Genomic DNA, 19,408 nt, shown 5'->3' on the forward strand with positions numbered 1-19,408 from the left:
AAATTTTTCATGAAAATGATCGTGAAAGATTTATGACTTTTAGATTACACTTAAAATAAAGCACTATACACTAATCAACGTAATCCAAGGATCACAAATTTTTTATGATCATTTTCATAAAAAAATTTCATAATCCATAATATTTCCCTTATGCAAAATGGAACATCAAAGTACCTAGGAGTGGGTGACACATACCACGGTAAAAATGGATAAGGGTCACTGCTGTGCTTCTATTTGAAGTGTATTATGGCCTTATTTTTATGATTCAAATCGTCTATTTTGTAGGGTTTGTTGAGTACTTCATGCCTATCAAAAATCATATTAATCGGATATTAACAATTATATGATCGATAACCAAAAAAATAAATAATAAGTTTTATTTTGAGAAATAACATACTTAATATGCAATTCGATCATATAATTTTTGATATCCGATTAATATGATTTTTAGTAAGCATGAAGCACTCAACAAACCTTACAAAATGGACGATTTGGATCATAAAAATAAGATTATAATATACCTCAAATGAAGGCACCACACCCCTTATCCGATAAAAATACGTGGTGATTACTTGGAAGATGTTCTTACCAGGTATTGGAAGCAGTGTACGGAAATTGCGGAGACTAAACACAGAATGCATTGACAGTGAATAATTTAGGGGTTTGAATGTACGGTGTGTGGAAAAGTCTACTTGGATAACGGGTAATAGCTTATCACCCGTGTTATACACGGAATAATTTTAGATATTTGTATTTGTTTTAGATTTTTTTTAATATATAAATTATGTTTTATAAGATTTTTTATAAAAATAATTTAACAATCTTATCACTAATCATAATGTATGAGAGGAGTTGAAAATGGTACTGCAGTAATTATACATTGATTGTATCTATAATTATTTGTATGAGGTGATTTTAAATGATGATCAGGAGTTTCAAAGAATTAAATGTCTTTTTTTATTATATTATATTAAAGTTTAATATTTTGATAATAATCATATGTGTTGGACTTTTCAATAATTTTTTTTTATGTTTGTTCTTAATGCATTAAAGTGTTATTATGAGAGATAATAATCATATATGTTGGGACTTTTCAAAAATTCATATGTGTTGGATTTCAAAATTTTTTTTTTTTATGTTTGTTTTTAATACATTAAAGTGTTATTATGAGGGTAGGACTTGGGATTTGGAATAAGTCAATAAATGCTAAGATTTTTTTTTTTTAAAGACAAAAAATCAGAAAAATTAGATTGGGAGATTGAAACTCCCACAAGGCTTGAGGTTAAAAATCTCCTTTTGCTTAATATATAGTATAGATAAATAGATAGATACAGATATATATATTTATTTTAATTTTTTTTAATATACAAATTATTTGTTTTGGAAAAGATACTGCAGTAATTATGAGAGAAGTCAAAAAGTCTTGTGGGTTGAGAGAAGTTAATAAATGCTGAGGTTAAATTTTTTTTTTAAAACAAAAAATTAGAAAATTAGGATTGGCATATTAGAGCTCCCACAGGCCTTGGGGGTTAAAAATCTCATTTTGCTTAATATATAGTATAGATAAGTTAGGATTATAATTAAAATATTTAGTGTGTAAAATGAAATTAATAATATATAATCTATACTATCTATACTATATATTAATCAAAATGAGATTTTTAACCCCAAGCCTTATGGAAGCTCTAATCTCTCAATCTAAATTTTCTGATTTTTTGATTTAAAAAAAAAATCTTAGCATTTATTGACATCTCCTAACTCCCAAGTCTTACCCTCATAATAACACTTTAATGCATTAAGAACAAGTTTAAAAAAAATTCTTTGAAATCCAACATATATGAATTCTTTGAAAAGTCTCAACACATATGATTATTATCCCTCATAATAACACTTTAATGCATTAAGAACAAGTTTAAAAAAAATTCTTTGAAATCCAACATATATGAATTCTTTGAAAAGTCTCAACACATATGATTATTATCCCTCATAATAACACTTTAATGCATTAAGAACAAACATAAAAAAAAATTCTTAAAAAGTCCAACACATATGATTATTATTAAAATATTAAACTTTAATATAATATAATAAAAAAAACACATTTAATTCCTTGAAAAGTCCAACACATATGATTATTATCAAAATATTAAATTTTAATATAATATAAAAAAGGAGAAAAATAAGATATTTAAAAAAAAATTTAAAAATCACAATTCACATATATAAATAACTAGCATACCATCCATGCTATGCACGGATTGTGTTTACAGTTATCTATATACGTGAATTGCGATTTTTAAATATCTTCCTTTTTTTTTTAAATGTCTTCTTTTTTTTTTTCTTTTTTTATATTATATTAAAGTTTAATATTTTGATAATAATCATATGTGTTGGACTTTTCAAGGAATTAAATATTTTTTTTATTATATTATATTAAAGTATAATATTTTGATAATAATCATATCTGTTGGACTTTTCAACCCCAAGGCCTATGGGAGCTCCAATCTCATTATCCTAATTTTTTAATTTTTTGATTTAAAAAAAAAAAACCTCAGCATTTATTAACTTCTCCCAACCCAACCTCAGCATTTATTGACTTCTCCCAACCCACAATCTCTTTTAACTTCTCTCATAATTATTGCAGCACCCTTTTCAATTTCTCCCATACACTATGGTTACACACACAAAAATATATATATATATATATGAATTTAGCTATAGATCTCAAAAAGATATAGCATCTAAATTTGAATTATGATTTAATAATATAATAATGTATTTTTTTAATGTATATCTATTAAAATTTTAAATCACTTAATGAGACAAATTAATCAATTTTTTTAAATTATTGATTTTTAATTTACAAAATAGATAAAAAAAAACTATTGACTGATTTATTTATTTAATAACAAAAATATTTCATAATCTCTCCCTCCTAATCTCTCTCACAAATTTTTTTTAAAAAAAATATTAAAACCTGCATTCATTTTCTCTTCCTCAAATAATCAGATCTATACTATATATTAAGCAAAATGAGGTTTTTAATCCCAAGGCCTATGGGAACTCCAATCTTCTAATCCTAATCTCTCTCACAAATTAAAAAAATAAAAAATAAAAACCTGCATTCATTTTCTCTTCCTCAAAAAATCAGATCTATACTATATATTAAGCAAAAGGGGATTTTTAACCCCAAGGCCTATGGGAACTCCAATCTCCTAATCCTAATTTTTTAATTTTTTGATTTAAAAAAAAAGCCTTAGCATTTATTGATTTCTCCCAACCCACAATCTCTTTTAACTTCTCTCATAATTATTGCAACATCTTTTTCAATTTCTCCCATACACTATGGTTACACACACAAAAAAAAAAAAGAAAAAGAATTTAGCTATAGATCTCAAAAAGATATAACATCTAAATTTAAATTATGATTTAATAATATAATTATGTATTTTTTTTGTATATCTATTAAAATTTTAAATCACTTAATGAGACAAATTAATCAGTTTTTCAAAATTATTGATTTTTAATTTACAAAATAGATTAAAAAAAACTATTGTCTGATTTATTTATTTAATAACAAAAATATTTTATAATCTCTCCCTCCTAATCTCTCTCACAAATTTTAAAAAAAATATATTAAAACCTGCATTCATTTTCTCTTCCTCAAAAAATCAGATAATATTTTTTTATTAAAGTTGTAGATATCTACCTATATTTTATATATTATATTATAACATAATAAAAAAAAAATATAAAACTAAAAAAAAAAATCTTTAAAGTTTATCTAAATAAACTTTAAATTAATAAAGCTCACATGTCTATCACATATCTAACTCACATCATAACTTACCTAAATAATAATAATTAAAAACAAATGGAAATCACAGATAAATTAAATTAAAAAAAAGATACCCACAACTCCATCTTAAATAAATTAAAAAAAAAATACCCGTATAGAAACCACACAAAAATAAAAATAAAAATAAAAAGATATATCTATCTATCTATCTATATCTATACTATATATTAAGTAAAATGGGATTTTTAACCCCAAGCTTTGTGGGAGTTTCAATCTCTCAATCTAAATTTTCAGATTTTTTGATTTAAAAAAAAAACCTTAGCATTTATTAACTTCTCCCAACTCTCAAGTTTTACACTCATAATAACACTTTAATGCATTAAGAATAAGCATAAAAAAAATTCTTTAAAATCCAATACATATGAATTCCTTGAAAAGTCCCAACACATATGATTATTATTTCTCATAATAATACTTTAATTCATTAAGAACAAGCATAAAAAAATTTATTGAAAAGTCTAACACATATGATTATTATTAAAATATTAAACTTTAATATAATATAATAAAAAAAGACATTTAATTTCTTGAAAAGTCCAACACATGATTATTATCAAAATATTAAACTTTAATATAATATATAAAAGGGAAAAAAAAAGACATTTAAAAAAAATTAAAAAATCACAATTCACATATATAGATAATTGTAAACACAATATGATTATTATCAAAATATTAAACTTTAATATAATATAATAAAAAAAAGACATTTAATTTGTTGAAAAGTCCAACACATATGATTATTATCAAAATATTAAACTTTAATATAATATAAAAAAGAAAAAAAAAGACATTTAAAAAAAAAATTTAAAAATCACAATTCATATATATAGATAATTGTAAATACAATCCGTCCATAGTACGGGTGATATGCTAGTTAAATTTATAAATATATAAATTAAGATATAATATGCATAGAAATTAAAAGATGTGTAAAAATAATTTTTTTTTTCTTTTTAAAACGTTCAAGGTGTGTTTGATTTGTATTTTGGAATAAATTTTTTTTAAAAACAATTTAACGAGAATTTTGAAATTTTTTTAATTTGCTTGTTTATATATTTTAAAAATAGTTTTGGAGTTTAAGAGTTTAAAATGATTTGATATTTTATTATAATTGAGTAGATATATATGAGAGAAAAAGTGATTGAAAATAAGAGATGAGAGAGAAAATGATTAATTGATGTGTAATAGAAAAAAAATAATTTTAATTTTTTTAAAAAAAATTTATAACCAAACATATTTTTTAAAATTTTAATTCAAAAATACATTTTAAAACACAAATCAAACGCACCCCTAATTTTCTCTTCCCTCTCAATTTCTCCCTCCACTTTTTAAGTGCCCATGTGACTCGAGTCGAGATCCCCTCCTTACCTCTCATTCTTTATTTCCTCTTGCAACCGTTGCACATCCAACGGTTTAAAAAAAAAAAATTATGAAATTGAAATCAGCCAATTTCCCGCCCAAAAGCTATACAGCTTATACAGGCTATACAACAGCTATACACTCTCACTCAGCCTCACACTCACCCCCTTCTCCACCGAACCCACCCTCACTGGCGACCCAATCCCGGCGGCGACCTACTGTCGACGGTTACCCACTCCCGACGACGACCGATCGAGGTGTCTGCTTCGCAAACTAGAGCCCTCACGCTCTTCTCCTCCATTTGACCGAACCCTCATTCTCTTTGCCCTCACATCGCGAACCCATTGCTTCGTTGTGAGCAAACCAGTTCGACGTCAATCATCACAGGTTAGTCTTCATTTTTGAAACTGAAATTTGTCTCTGCAAAATTTTTTTTTTTGTCTTGAAGCTTTGTAAAGACATTCCTTTTTTATATTATTTATCCATGTAAAGACTTTCTTTTTTGTTAGATTTTGCAAATCTGCTACTGGTGTGTGTGTGTTTAAGATTATTCATTGAGGCTTCCTCTGTTGAAAACAGGAAATAATAATAATAATAATAATTTACAGACATTTCCACAGGTTAGTCTTTCATTTTTGAAATTGAAATTTGTCTCTGCATTTTTTTTTTCTTGAAGCTTTGTAAAGACAATCCTTTTTTTTTAATTTATCCATGTTGCTGAAATGTTGTTTTTTTTAAGACATTCCCTCTGTTGCTGAAAGTGCTGTCCCTCTGTTGCTGAAATGTTGCTGAAAGTGCTGTCCCTTTGTTGCTGAAATGTTGCTCAAACTGCTGTCCCTCTGTTGCTGAAATGTTTTTTTTTTTTTTTTTTTTTTTTTTATGTTGCTGAAATTGTTGCAAACATGTATGAAGTTGATTTTGTTCTTGTTTTGTGTGTGAATATGTATGAGGTTGAATTTGGTGTGAATATATTAATGTTGGAGGTTGAAACTTGCTGTGAAATTGAATAGATTATGATGGAGGTTGAAATTGAAATTTGGTGTGAATATATGAATGTTGGTGTGAATTTGGTGTGAAACTATCCCTGTGAATTTGGCACATTTCACTTATAAGATTTTGGTGCACACTGTCAATCCACAATATACATTTGGTTTACTTTTGAGTTGTTGTTCATAGGTAAAGGTTCCAGCTTTGAGTTGTGTCTTGAATTCTGTCTATATAATTTCCTTTGTTTGAAAATTGAAATGTGGAAGAGAAGTCAAGCCTTTGCCTACAAAATGGATTGTGAAGAATTGAATGGAAAATGGAACTCAGGACCATTTGGCTTCTGATATACATTTATCCATTTAGGAAGATTGGTGAGGTTGTTTTGAGTCTAGTGTTTCTTCTTTTTTTGGCACAGGAGTAAATCCAAACATTAAGCAAAATGCCCATAGTTTTACTACATAAAAGTAGTGCTTTCCTGGACACACTAGTCAAAATTTAAACTGGACATCCATAAAAATTAATGAAAATATTAAAAGAAGTTTGCAAAAAAGAAACACAAGTCAAAATTTAAATATTAAATATTAAAAAAAAATTTGACAAATTTTTGGTTTATTTGTCTTTGGTGGAATTTTTTGGGGTCAAATTTTAGCAGATGGCAGCAGCAGCATGAGTATGGCAGCAGTAGCATGGAATGCTTCTCTAAAATTCATCTCATGGACTTGGTCAAAACAAAACTCATCTCATTAATATAGACCCATCATCCAAACAATCACATGATGCAAAGCTCCAACATACAAACTGTTTAAGGGTCCGTTTGGGAAGGGTTTTTCTGGGCTTTTTTAGCTATTTTAGCCATAAAAGATAAAATAGACTATTTTAGCCACAAAAAATAAAACATCACATCTAACTCATAATCATTACACTATTCTCTCACAAAAAAAGTCAAAAAAGCCAAAAAGTCAAAAAACTTTTTCCAAACCAAGCTTTTTAGTCCAGGCTAAAATAGTCAAAAAAGTCAAAAAGCTAACCCACTTCCCAAACAGAGGCTAAGCTAGTTATATCAAACTAGTTATATTGAAGCTAACACAGTCTTTTTAGAATAATGGCAATGAAAATGAGACAGTTTTGAAAATGCATAGCTTGTCTATTTAGAGAATGTAAATTACCACAAAAAAAAAAAAACCCAAATTATCAATAAAAATATATATTTTGACATCATCTCATAAAATCATAATTGTATTTGTTGCAATGGATTCAGAATTATTTAACACTTTTGAACGTGCAACTAAATCAACATTTCATTGAGGCATTTAAATAAACATCTCAGGTGTCGTTTGGGAAGAGTTCATTTGGGCTCTTTGAGCCACAAAAGACAGAATAGGTTATTTGAGCCACAACAGACAAAACATCACATCCAACCCATAATTATTACACTTTTCTCTCACAAAAAAAGTCAAAAAAATCAAAAAGCCAAAAAGCCAACCCACTTCTCAAACGGAGGCTCAAATTCACAAACAACTCAACCCAAAATTCTACAGATCAATAGCCAAAATTATAGAATAAAATTTTAAATTTAAATTCTTTTTTAAATTATGTTGCTACAATTAGAATGAGATCAATATTCACATGTGTCATAATATTAGTGGTCTAAACATAATATGTTATTAAATGCACTAAAAGTTTACTTTTTTATTTTTATTTTTGTCATTTTTTGTTTTAAATTATTAACAATTGCCAAACATAATGGATTCTTTTTTTGATTTTTTGATCTCAATTGTTAACTAAACAAATTAAAATAAAAAAATAAATATTTTTTGTTTGCTTAAATAGTTAAGAAGTAACTTTTGCTAAAATTAAATAAAAATAGAGGGTTCGTTTGGTTTGTGTTTCTGAAAAAATTTTGGAAAATTTTCTCTACAAATAAGTTTTTAAAAGTAATCAAACTAAACAAATTTTTCCAAAAAAATTTCTCAAAACTTATAAACTAAACAAGTTTTTAAACAAATCTCTCTCTCACACACATCAAATCAATCACTTTTTTCAAAATACTCTCTCAAAATAATTTTTCAAAACATCTTTTGAAAAAAACCAAACTAAACAACTTTTCGTACTTTTTATCTCTAAAACACATCTCTCAAACACAAACCAAACATACCTTTTGGCTCTATTTGGTACAGCTCTGGAACTAATGTTCCAAAGCTTATTTTGAACACGGCGTTTGTTTTCGAATTTCAAAACTTAATTCTATGCTCACTTTTAAAAACACTAGTCGTCCCATCGGACGTCCCACCGATTGACCGGAATAGGGTAAATTTTTTTTTTTTGCAATTGACATATATTAATTTTTAGATATTCAAAAAAAATATTTTCTAAATTTTAAAATTTTTTTTTATGTGTTTTAATAGAATTTTGTGTTATATGTCTGGTTATGAGTTATAAGTTTTTGTATCAAATATCATATGTTATATCAAAAATTCTCCACTCAATTCAAAATTTTTTTCAAAACAATTTCACTAAATAAATTTTTCACACTCAAATCATAATTTCAAAATTCACAAACTCAAAATACAACTTCTATTATCAAATCATAGTTAGAAAGCTCTACTAAATGCAACCAAATATTTTTTTTTCTATTAAAAGTGATAGTTGGTGAAATTTATTTTTTTTACATAATAAAAAAAAAAAAAGAAGTTACATGTGATAATTTATTATTCCAGTAATGTTACAGACCGATACTTTCACCCACAATGATATAATAAGAGAGTTGTGTCCCATGTCATTGAGTATATAGCAAATTAAAAGTTGACACATATGATACAACATCATTGTGAACACAATTATGGATTTTTTTTAGTGTCTCAAACATTTTTTTTATTGTTCATCTAGACTTTTTTAGCACTTGCAAAACATGGTAGATCCTATTAATTTTTTTTTTTAATCTCGGTTGTCAATTAAACAAATTAAAATAAAAAATGAATTTTTTTTTGCTCAAATGGCTAAAAAGTGAGTTTTGTTAAAACAAATAGAAATAAATATTAATTTTCTAATAAAAATAATGGTTTGTGAATTTTTTTTTTGTTAAATGAGGATTATGGGTGATGATTTAGAAAAATACTTCAGGCCTCGAGACCGTGAGGCGCGAATGGCGCGAATGAACTCTGTGACACGTGTGGCTCTCTTTCTCCTTTCATCTCTCTCTCTCTTATTCAACCCAAAAACAATCTCACTCTCTACTCTATTCAAACCCAAATCTAGGACTCCCTCTCTCTCCCTCTCTCTGTCTCTACTCTATTGAAACCCAAACACTATTTCGGTCTAGCAAACAAGAGCAAAATCAACCAACCCATCGACGGCGGTGGCTGGCTTCCTGCGTTTTTCGGCGTCCCTTCTTTGCGTTGACACGTTGCACAGTTACCCAAGCCCTAGATCCCCAAATCTCCTCCATTGACAACCAAGGTCAGATTTTTTTGTTTTTTTTTGTTTTTTATTATTATAAATCATTGCCATTTAATCGCCATCATAAAGCTTAGTGATTAATTTTTTTTTTTTTTCGTTTTTTTTTTTTGAAATCCTCTCCATTTAATCCTCACGATAAAAAGCTGTGTGATTTTTCAAAAAAATGTTATGAAATCATACTTGCTGAAAATGTTATGAAATCATACTTGCTCAAAAAAATGTTATGAAATCATACTTCATAAAATAGACTTGCTGAAAAGCTTGAGAGGATTTTTGAAAAACAGAACAAAAGTCCTGTGATGAAGAATGTTATGAAAATATACTTGTTGAGTTCTGTTGTGATTTTAAAAGAAAAATCAACTTGTTGAAATGATGAATTGAAGGCATATGTGATAATTGAAAGCATGTGTGATTCTCTCTACAGTTACATTTTGCATTGCAAGTGTATGCTAAAATGCCTCAATGAAATGCTTTGTGAATGGCCAAATTATTGTTTCTAGACTTACATTTTGCCTCAATGAAATGCTTCGTAATTTTGAATAACAATACCAAATTTTTTTGGCTATCATACTTCCAACAGTAAACTTCACCAGCAAAACCATATACCATCTTCATTCCATGGGCCATTTGACATTATGAATGGAGAATTGTATTTTTTATGCTCAATAATGTACTAATTATTTGTTAAAATGCTACTATTAGGAGTAACATGTCAATGGCTTATACCTCCACTAGTTCAAGCAACGATTGTTGCCTGTTCGAAAATCGAAGTTGCAAATGTGGCAAAAAAGCGGCCATTAAGATATCAGACTCATAGAAAAATCCAAGGAGGCTTTACTTCAAGTGTGCAGATGGCAAGTGCAATTACTTTGCATGGTGGGTGCCTACTACCTAACATGGCAATGCATCAAATATCCAATGGAGGCCTAATCTTATTCATAGGAAGAATGAAGATGAGGGGAGGAATGATTCAAACAGAAACAATGAATCATAGTGTGTACTGGTTTAATGGTGTTAATTTGTTTAATGTTAAAATGAATGTTGTAAATCTTATACATTTGGTTTTGGGATGCACGTAGGGTTTTGTAGAATGCTTTGTAGAATGCTTGACGAATGTGGGTATCTTTATGGATTCTATGTGTTGCTCCTGATGCTGATTCATGGTAATATGATTTTTTCAATGAAATATATGAGTACTCTTTTTCTTTCCCCTGAAATACCATATGACATACATATATAAAATTAAGAACCATAAACCATACGTTTATCACATCAAAATAGTGCCCAGGAAACATGTTAAAAAATATCCTAAGATACTGACTAAAAGATTGTAAATTTACCACCAATTCAACTAAAAAGCCTAAGAAACCTTGAAACTTGTCTTAACATTTCAGCAACCATAAGACATATTCCTAAAGAGAAATATTAAAGACTAGTTTAGTATAATCATACATCTCTTGATTTACAGAACCATTTTATGATCTCTTAACCATAACTATTCAGTGAGATAACGTTCAAATCTTGATGCCACCTCCATAAAGAGAGTTTTTCCAAAGGAGCTCTTGTTCATTTTAATCCTTAAGCAGAACTTTAATATCTAATTTCTCTCAATGGTTTGATAGCATTTGTTAAAAAAAAAAAAAAAAAAAAAAAAAAAAAAAAAAAAAAAAAAAAAAAAAAAAAGGTAAGCACAAAGAGAGTTAAAACTACAGCCACTCTACTACATCTGTGGTATCAGGGGTCTGTCCTAACTTCCCATTATTCGGCTAACCATATAGCATAGACATGTTTAAAACAGGTAAGCACAATTCAAGTCACCTTCTAAAAAATAAAACCATATCAACATAAAACTAAATTAAGCTTCCACCAAAACCGAATTAAGCTGGAACCAAAATTGAATTAAGCCAATATAAAACCATATCAACATCATCCAAACACCCAAGAGAATAATAAGTCACCTTCCAAAATATATTGTTTAATGCCAAAATCACTTGATTGGATCCTAAACAAACCAAAGTATCCAAAGTTTACAAAACAAGGTCATAAAATTACTACTAAAAACTAAAAATAAAAAGGGGCATTTGGATCCACATTTATATTCAAGTTGACAAATTTTGAAGCAATTGATCCACTTTGACTGCTTATATTGTTCACCATTCTTGAATGACTAAGAGATGCGCTTCCAATATTGTCCACCATTTGCATTAGGCCACCTTGTGCCTATTCAATGGGAAAGTAAACAATATGAAAAAATTTAGTTGCTTTCTCATAAATAAACCCAGTGATATTATATAAAGAGTAATTGACATAAGATCAAGGGAAACTATGGGGAAATGGTAAATAAATCATTCAAGAGAAAGGACAGTATCGAGAAAAAGTAAGCTGGGAGCAACTTGGAGAATAGAATACAACCAGTCAAAAACCATTTACTACATAAGAATCATCAATGAGGGATCACAAGCAAGCTACAAAGACAATTCAGGTTATAGGCATATCAAATTCCACCAAAAATTATCACATACAAAATCAAGTGATATAGAACAACATCAAGAAATTGAAATCAATATACTTTATCAAACCTCTAAACACTACATGATGTAGAAAGTAATTTTACTCTTAAGATAGAACAGAGCCAATTAAAATGAAACAAATTCCTGACTATTTATTTACAAACTTACCCCAATCTCTCTCCCTTTTTTTTCTTTTTTCCTTTTTTTATTTTTATTTTTTATAATTATAATTAAGCTCATGCAACCAATTAAGCCCCAGCTGTGGGCAACACTGCCATGAAAGAGTTGTAAAATGACTCCAAAATCATTGGTAGTCCATCATTGGTTTTTGTTTAATGTTCAAACAGTTTAATTTTTGTTCAATGGATAAGAGATTTTGTTCAATGAATGTTCAATCTGTTTCTGTTTTGTTTCCATCTCCAAATTGAATCCAGCTCTACATTAATTTCTTCATTACAGTTTGGTTTTTGTGATGAACTTCAACATTTCTCAACAATGAAATAAAGGTACCATACACATAACAATTGTCTTAACAAACAAAATCTTTCTATGTGGACTTTCAACAAACACATAGAATGCATCAATACAAAAGCACCAAACTCATGCCTAAAACAAATTATGGACCAAGAAGATTTCAACCAATGTAAAGAAATAGGAGCAAAATCATACACCAAGCAGATTTCAACCAATATAAAGCAAAGAATATGTTTGAAGCAATACCAGTAGTGACCCACGAATCAGTTCGTTGTTGGTGGGTGGAGCCAAAATTTTCAGAGAAACCGGAGGAATTAGGGAGTGGGAGACGGTGGTCAATGGTCACCGGTGGTCTTCTTCGTCGTCGGTGGCCACCTAGGTCGTCATCGTCGTCGCCACCTAGGTCGTCGTCATCGTCCTCTAGGTCGTAGTCTTTCTATCTCCCGCGAAGTGGTCTTTCTAGGTCATAATTGTGTTGGTTTGAGTTTTCTAGATTAAGGGTTCATTTGGTTTGTATTTCTGAAAAATTTTTGGGAAATTTTCTCTACAAATAAGTTTTTAAAAGTAATCAAATCAAATAAATTTTCTTAAAAAAATTTCTCAAATCTTGTAAACCAAACAAGTTTTCCAAACAAATCTCTCTCTCACACACATCAAATCAATCACTTTTTCCAAAACTCTCTTTCAAAATAATTTTTCAAAACATCTTTTGAAAAAAACCAAACCAAATAACTTTTCGTACTTTTTATCTCTAAAACATATCTCTCAAACACAAACCAAACATACCCTAAGTTTTTTGAAAATTGATTTTTTTGATTTTTGTGTTTTTTTGTTTTTAGTGAATATTTTTTAAATTTTAAACATTTTTTTTTATTTTTTTAGATGCATCTTACTTAGATGTATTTAAAAAGTAAAAAATTTGTGAAAAAATATTTTAAAAAATTAATAAATACATAAAAATACAAAAAATATACTGAATTCTTGTATTTTTTTGTATTTTTTGTATTTAGTGAATTTTTAAAAGATTTTTTTTACAATTTTTTTACTTTTTAGGTGTATTTATGTTAGGTGTGTCTAAAAAGTAAAAAAAATTGCTTAAAATATTAAAAAAATTCAGTAAAAACAAAAAAACACGGAAAATAAGAAAGTAAAATTTTCTGAAAAGTGTTTTGGAAAACTGAAAACCAAGCAAGGTGAATATTATTTTGTAGGCGCGTGAAATCTACACATGTTATGCTGCGCGTGAAGAATGGACAGACGACCTCATTCGAGCCATTCGCACCAATGTGATTCGGTCTGTAACAGCTCTGGATAATCAGCAATGGTTGAGGGTCATAATTTTTGTGGCTCAAATGACTCAAAATTGTTAAAATGATGTCTTTTTGAGTATAAAATGATGTCGTTTTATCGTTTTGGTAATTTTGAGTCATTTGAGCCGTAAAAATTGTGGCCCTCAAACATTTTTCCTGAACAATTTATTAGTCATCTATAATTATTTTCAGATCAAATGAGAATCTCATTCTAAATTTTCTTCTTATTTTTTTTATACAGATACTTTTATTTTGAAAAAATTTAATTTTATTATATTTAAATATTTTATTGTAATTTTTAAATTAAAAATAATTTTTGAATAATCATATTTAAATTATTTTGTGTTATTATAAAATATAATTTTTTTAATATCAATTTATTTGATGATCCTTTTTAAAAGGTGTATTTGCTTTTTGTTCATTAATATTAAAATTTTAATTAATCTTAAAAAATAAATTAGCAAATAATTTCATATATTTATATATACAATTTTGTTTCGATTATTCAAATTATTTGATATCTTTGTCCAAATCCATTCAAATTTATTCGAATTTGTGAATTTTAAATAGATTCTTATCGAATAAAAAATTAAATTACTCAATCTTTAAAAATTTATAGGTTTGACTCGAGTTGTTTGGGTTCAACTTGTCTAAATTTATAAACTTTAGTAAGTGAGTTGAAATTTACATTATTGAAATTGTGACAATTTAAAAATTGATGCATAAATTGTGATAAAATTATAAAATTTAAATTATAAGTTTCAATAATTTTTTTATTTTCACAATTTACATACAAAATTCTAACTATTTATATTATTTCATATAAACATATTTTATTTTTATTTTTTTACATCCCCTACCTAGCACAAATTTTCATTCATAATTATATTTTGATTATGAAATTTTATCTTTATTAAATTATTTTAGCCAAAATGCAAATTTCCAAACAGATATAAATGTTTTTTTGAATATTTTCTCTTTACTTTGACGCTCAATTTGGGTCAGAGCAAGGATCATCTAGAGTGATTTTTCCCTAAAGTTTCCTAGAGTGTTACATTATGTGGTTGAGATTTACTGGCAAGTCACATCAGAAAAATTGATGTGACTTGTCAGTAAATCTCAACCACACAATGTAGCACTCTAGGAAACTTTAGGAAAATTTCACTCTAGAGGATCCTTGGTGTTTGGGTCAAGGAGACTTCCTTCTCAAAAGGGGTAAAACGAGATTCAAAACAGGGACGAAAGTGAGAACTAGGGTTACTATAAATAGAAGAATTTAGGAGCCAAGAAAAGAAAATGGGAGAATTGAACCCAGAAGAATGAGGCTGATGAGAGAGAGAGATGGGTTGTTTCTAAGGGTGGTTGATCAGATCCATCATCACAGCCGATGATTTCATTTCCATCTACCAAATCAACAACCCTTTGTGTGTGTGTGTATCCATGCACCAAGGATCCTCTAGAGTGAAATTTCTCTAAAGTTTCCTAGAGTACTATATTGTGTGGTTGAGATTTACTGGCAAGTCACATCAGAAAAATTGATGTGACTTGCCAGTAAATCTCAACCACACAATGTAACACTCTAGAAAACTTTAGGAAAAAATCACTCTAGAGGATCCTTGCTCGTATCCATGTGTGTATATGTATATACTAGTGGGTGACACACACGATGTGTATGCAATTTAAATAAGTAGGAATAAAAAAAAATAATAATGAAATTAATATTATAATATGTACTTAGTTTAAGTGGTATGAGTCTTCGTACTTAAACCTATGGTCATGGGTTCAAGTCTTGCCTATCTTTTTGTTTAACTTTTTTTTAAAAAATAAAAGATACTGCCAAAAAAGATACTGCCACATGGCATGAGGAGAGTAAAGCCTTTTTTTTAAAAAATAAAAGATACTGCCACATGGCATGAGGAGAGTTTAAATAAAAGATACTGTCAAAAAAGATACTGCCACATGGCATGAGGAGAGTAAAGCCTTTTTTTAAAAAAATAAAAGATACTGCCACATGGCATGAGACTGCCAAAAAAGATACTGCCACATGGCATGAGGAGAGTAAAGCCTTTTTTTTAAAAAATAAAAGATACTGCCACATGGCATGAGGAGAGTTTAAATAAAAGATACTGTCAAAAAAGATACTGCCACATGACATGAGGAGAGTAAAGCCTTTTTTTTAAAAAATAAAAGATACTGCCACATGGCATGAGGAGAGTAAAACTTCAGGACACCATAAAAGGTGTTCACTTTATAATAGTATAGATAGATAGATAGATAGATAGATATAAATATAAATATATTTGTGTTTGTTTTAGGGTTTAGGGTTTGGTTGATCACCGATTCACCTTTTTTTTTTGTTTTTTTTTTTTTTACAGCTTCTGATTCTGCTTCTGATTCTACTTAGTGGTATGAGGCTGTGATGATATTTCTATTTGGATTGGGTTTGGGTGTTTTGGGAACAACACACTTTTTGGCTTTTTAGTTTTTTAACACAAAAAAATCACAAAAAAAATTAGTTTTTTTAACATAAAAAAGTCACAATGATTAAATTTTTACAATGATTAAAATCACAAAAAAATAGCTTTTTAGTTTTTTTTACAATGATTAAGTTTTATTCTTTTTTCAGGATTTTTTTTTGGGGGGTTCTGTTTAGGGTTTTGAGTTGGTTGTAAAATTGGTTATTATTATTTGTTTATTTGCTAGCATATTAGTTAATTAATTATTTAATATTTCTTCATAAGTTTGAATTTCAAATCTATGTTATAAAATCTGTTTTAAAAAACCTAAATGGACAATCAGTTTTGCGTCTGTTATTTTTATTTTTAAGAGTTTATAATTGGCGCATTTTTTTTTTTTTTTGAACGATTATAATTTGTGCATTTTGATGTTCATAAATTTGGGAATTTGGGTATTATAGTAATAAAATAGATTGGTCCAACAAAAAGGTTGTGAAAAAGTAAAGTAAAATAAAATAAAATAATACCCTATGCTTTGACAACTACTGGAAGGGAAGGCCCATATGTGATAGTCTTGTGGTGCATTCCCCCATTATTAATGGACCCTTTTGCATGAATATGATTTTTGTGCCACAATTGCGAGTTGTTTGCCAAAAAAAAAAGGTTCTTCCCAAAAAATTAATAAATTTTTTAAATGAAGGTTATTGAATTTGTTTATTTTTTAAATAAGATATTTTCGAAAGTTATGTTTTAAAAATTCACTTCAAAAAGTTTTATATTAAGTTAAACTAAAATTGTGTTTTGAAAGTAGGATTTTTTAATTTTAAAGTCAACATGAATTCGGTATAAATAACATTCAGTTTTAGAAATAAATTTAAAATTATTTAATTTTTAAAAAATATATTTTAAAAGCAAAATTACATTTCAATCCAACTTTTCAAAAATAATTACAAAATTATGGAAAAATTACTCATAAATCTCGTATGGGGAAATGTTGCTCTATTTAGTCTTGAATGTTTTTTATTAAACCATTTAGTCTTTTTTTTTTTTTTGATATGTTATATTTGTTTGATATATTAATTTTTTGATTTTCCTTTTGTATCCTTGTTTTACCGCTAGTGGGTATGTGTGGATAAGGTATGTGGTTAACATTACTATACTGTTAAGAAGGCATGTGCGGAGTGATTTTTGGGGGTGATAGTGTTGCCCGCTTGATGTTATATATTCTTATTGTGGAATATTTTCTTTATATGTAGGTTTGGTTATCAAGTTTTCTACTTAGCCCACTAACATCAACAAGCACAACATCACCACAAAGAACCAACGTCAGAATACCAATGCCATGTACATTAACGATTGCAACATCACAGAGGAACTTTGCCCTAAATTAACGTTGCGACTTAAATTGGGTGAATGTGTCAATACAACAACCACTCACAAACCCAACAACCAAAACTCAAAACACATGGTTCATATTCCCAAAATACATAAACAATTTCAGTTTGCACAGCTACACACCTTTGGGTTTCATAGAAATCGGCAATAACTCCAGGAATGGCTTAATCGATGGTGTAGGATACATTTACAGACGACGTCCCTCAATGTTAATATAATCACCGGAGAGGACGAAGCTAACCCTTGTCCATCACAGTCAACAATGCTCTTACTTGATGTGCCTAATGCAAGAAACCAATGTCGTGACATCGGCACTTGTGGTCGTTTGCTACTGTAAGAGGGGCTAATTTGAGCCCACTAAATTATTTAGGCCCAATAGCCCAAGATTAGTGGGCCCGAATTTATCGCAAGTCCAAGAATCGGTGGGCCCAGATTTATCGCCATCAAACGGATTGAATCGCTCTAAGCCTCGAAAGGGTTCGGATCCACGAACCTAAAGACTTACTCGGGCCCGGACTCGAAAGGGTATTAAGCAAGCCTAGAGATCCGAGGCACTCGGACTCGAAAGGATTCGGATCCACGAATCTAGAGATCCGAAGTACTTGGCTTCGAACGGATTCAGACGCAATCTAGAAGTCGCTCCGTTAATGAGTCCCAGAACACTTGCGGGCTCGGAGCTTTTCGGGATCTGCGCACCAGAACCATGGGCGTAATGGAGTTCGAACAAAGGACCCGATCCCGAGGACGGTGAGTGGAGACAAATTCACTCTTCGGTTAAACTAGCCTATACCCGGGTCGAGGTGGCACGACCCCGGGGGGTCCATGAGACTCGGCAATATTTTGCGGCAGGACGTCCTCTGGGACTACCCCTGACCCTTTGGGATGATTGGGGATCATTGGTTAGGTGTGGCTAAGAAGAAGGGTTCGCCGAGGGATTGATCTCCTCTTCGGGGTTTTCTTATCCTCGGAGAAGTCACCTCCTCGGACAAGGTGGTTAGAGAGAATATCCCCCATGTGCCTTGCATATGGGCTCCATCCTACATCATGAGGTGCCTATAAATAGCACCCACCCATAGCTTTACAAGGGATGGATTTTGGAGATTTTTAACTCTTGGGAAAGAACTAATTTCCCTTCTCCATTATCAACCTTGAGAGTGAAAGTGGGAGATCAATGGGAGAGCCTTGCCATTATTCTATTCTCTAGCCATTTTGCCTTATTCTTCACCCAATCTCTTATCTCCATCATCTCCTTTGTTGTTGTGTTCCTAAGTTGAGATTATTGAAGAATCTAAGCCTCTCATCATATTCTAGAGAATTCGAAGTTGTTCTTCAAGGATCTTTGAAGATCTTCGAATTTTCCAACTCCTTTCTTGAACCCTCTCCTACAGCTACATTGTGGATTTACCGCCAAACCTCACCTATTTCACAATAAGCCAACCTTGTGCACACTCCTACTTTATAGTTATACAATTGCAGCTTAATGGAATTTTTATGTCAATTTACATGTTTATTACGTTTTCCATCAAATCATGAATTACATGTTACCGTAGCAATAATATTTATTTTTTGAATGTCTGTTGTGGTGTACGAATTCACGAC

General features: G+C 29.3%; 3 long non-coding RNA genes across 3 annotated transcripts; 2 read left to right on the top strand and 1 right to left on the bottom strand.

Moving 5' to 3' along the window:
* Positions 1-5,192: 5,192 nt before the first annotated feature.
* LOC114287254 (uncharacterized) lies at positions 5,193-6,299 on the top strand. Its single transcript, XR_003637848.2, has 3 exons — positions 5,193-5,608; positions 5,801-5,841; positions 5,961-6,299. It is a non-coding gene; the product is annotated as an uncharacterized LOC114287254 (long non-coding RNA).
* Positions 6,300-8,892: 2,593 nt separating this feature from the next.
* LOC145790489 (uncharacterized) lies at positions 8,893-10,881 on the top strand. Its single transcript, XR_014329240.1, has 2 exons — positions 8,893-9,664; positions 10,367-10,881. It is a non-coding gene; the product is annotated as an uncharacterized LOC145790489 (long non-coding RNA).
* A 727-nt stretch (positions 10,882-11,608) lies between these two features.
* LOC114287253 (uncharacterized) lies at positions 11,609-13,093 on the bottom strand. Its single transcript, XR_003637847.2, has 2 exons — positions 12,895-13,093; positions 11,609-11,884 (listed from the first exon to the last, which is right to left on the bottom strand). It is a non-coding gene; the product is annotated as an uncharacterized LOC114287253 (long non-coding RNA).
* Between the last annotated feature and the right edge of the window lie 6,315 nt (positions 13,094-19,408).

This window comes from Camellia sinensis, chromosome 5, assembly GCF_055761805.1.
Source record: "Camellia sinensis isolate YWXY chromosome 5, ASM5576180v1, whole genome shotgun sequence".
NCBI lineage: Eukaryota > Viridiplantae > Streptophyta > Magnoliopsida > Ericales > Theaceae > Camellia > Camellia sinensis.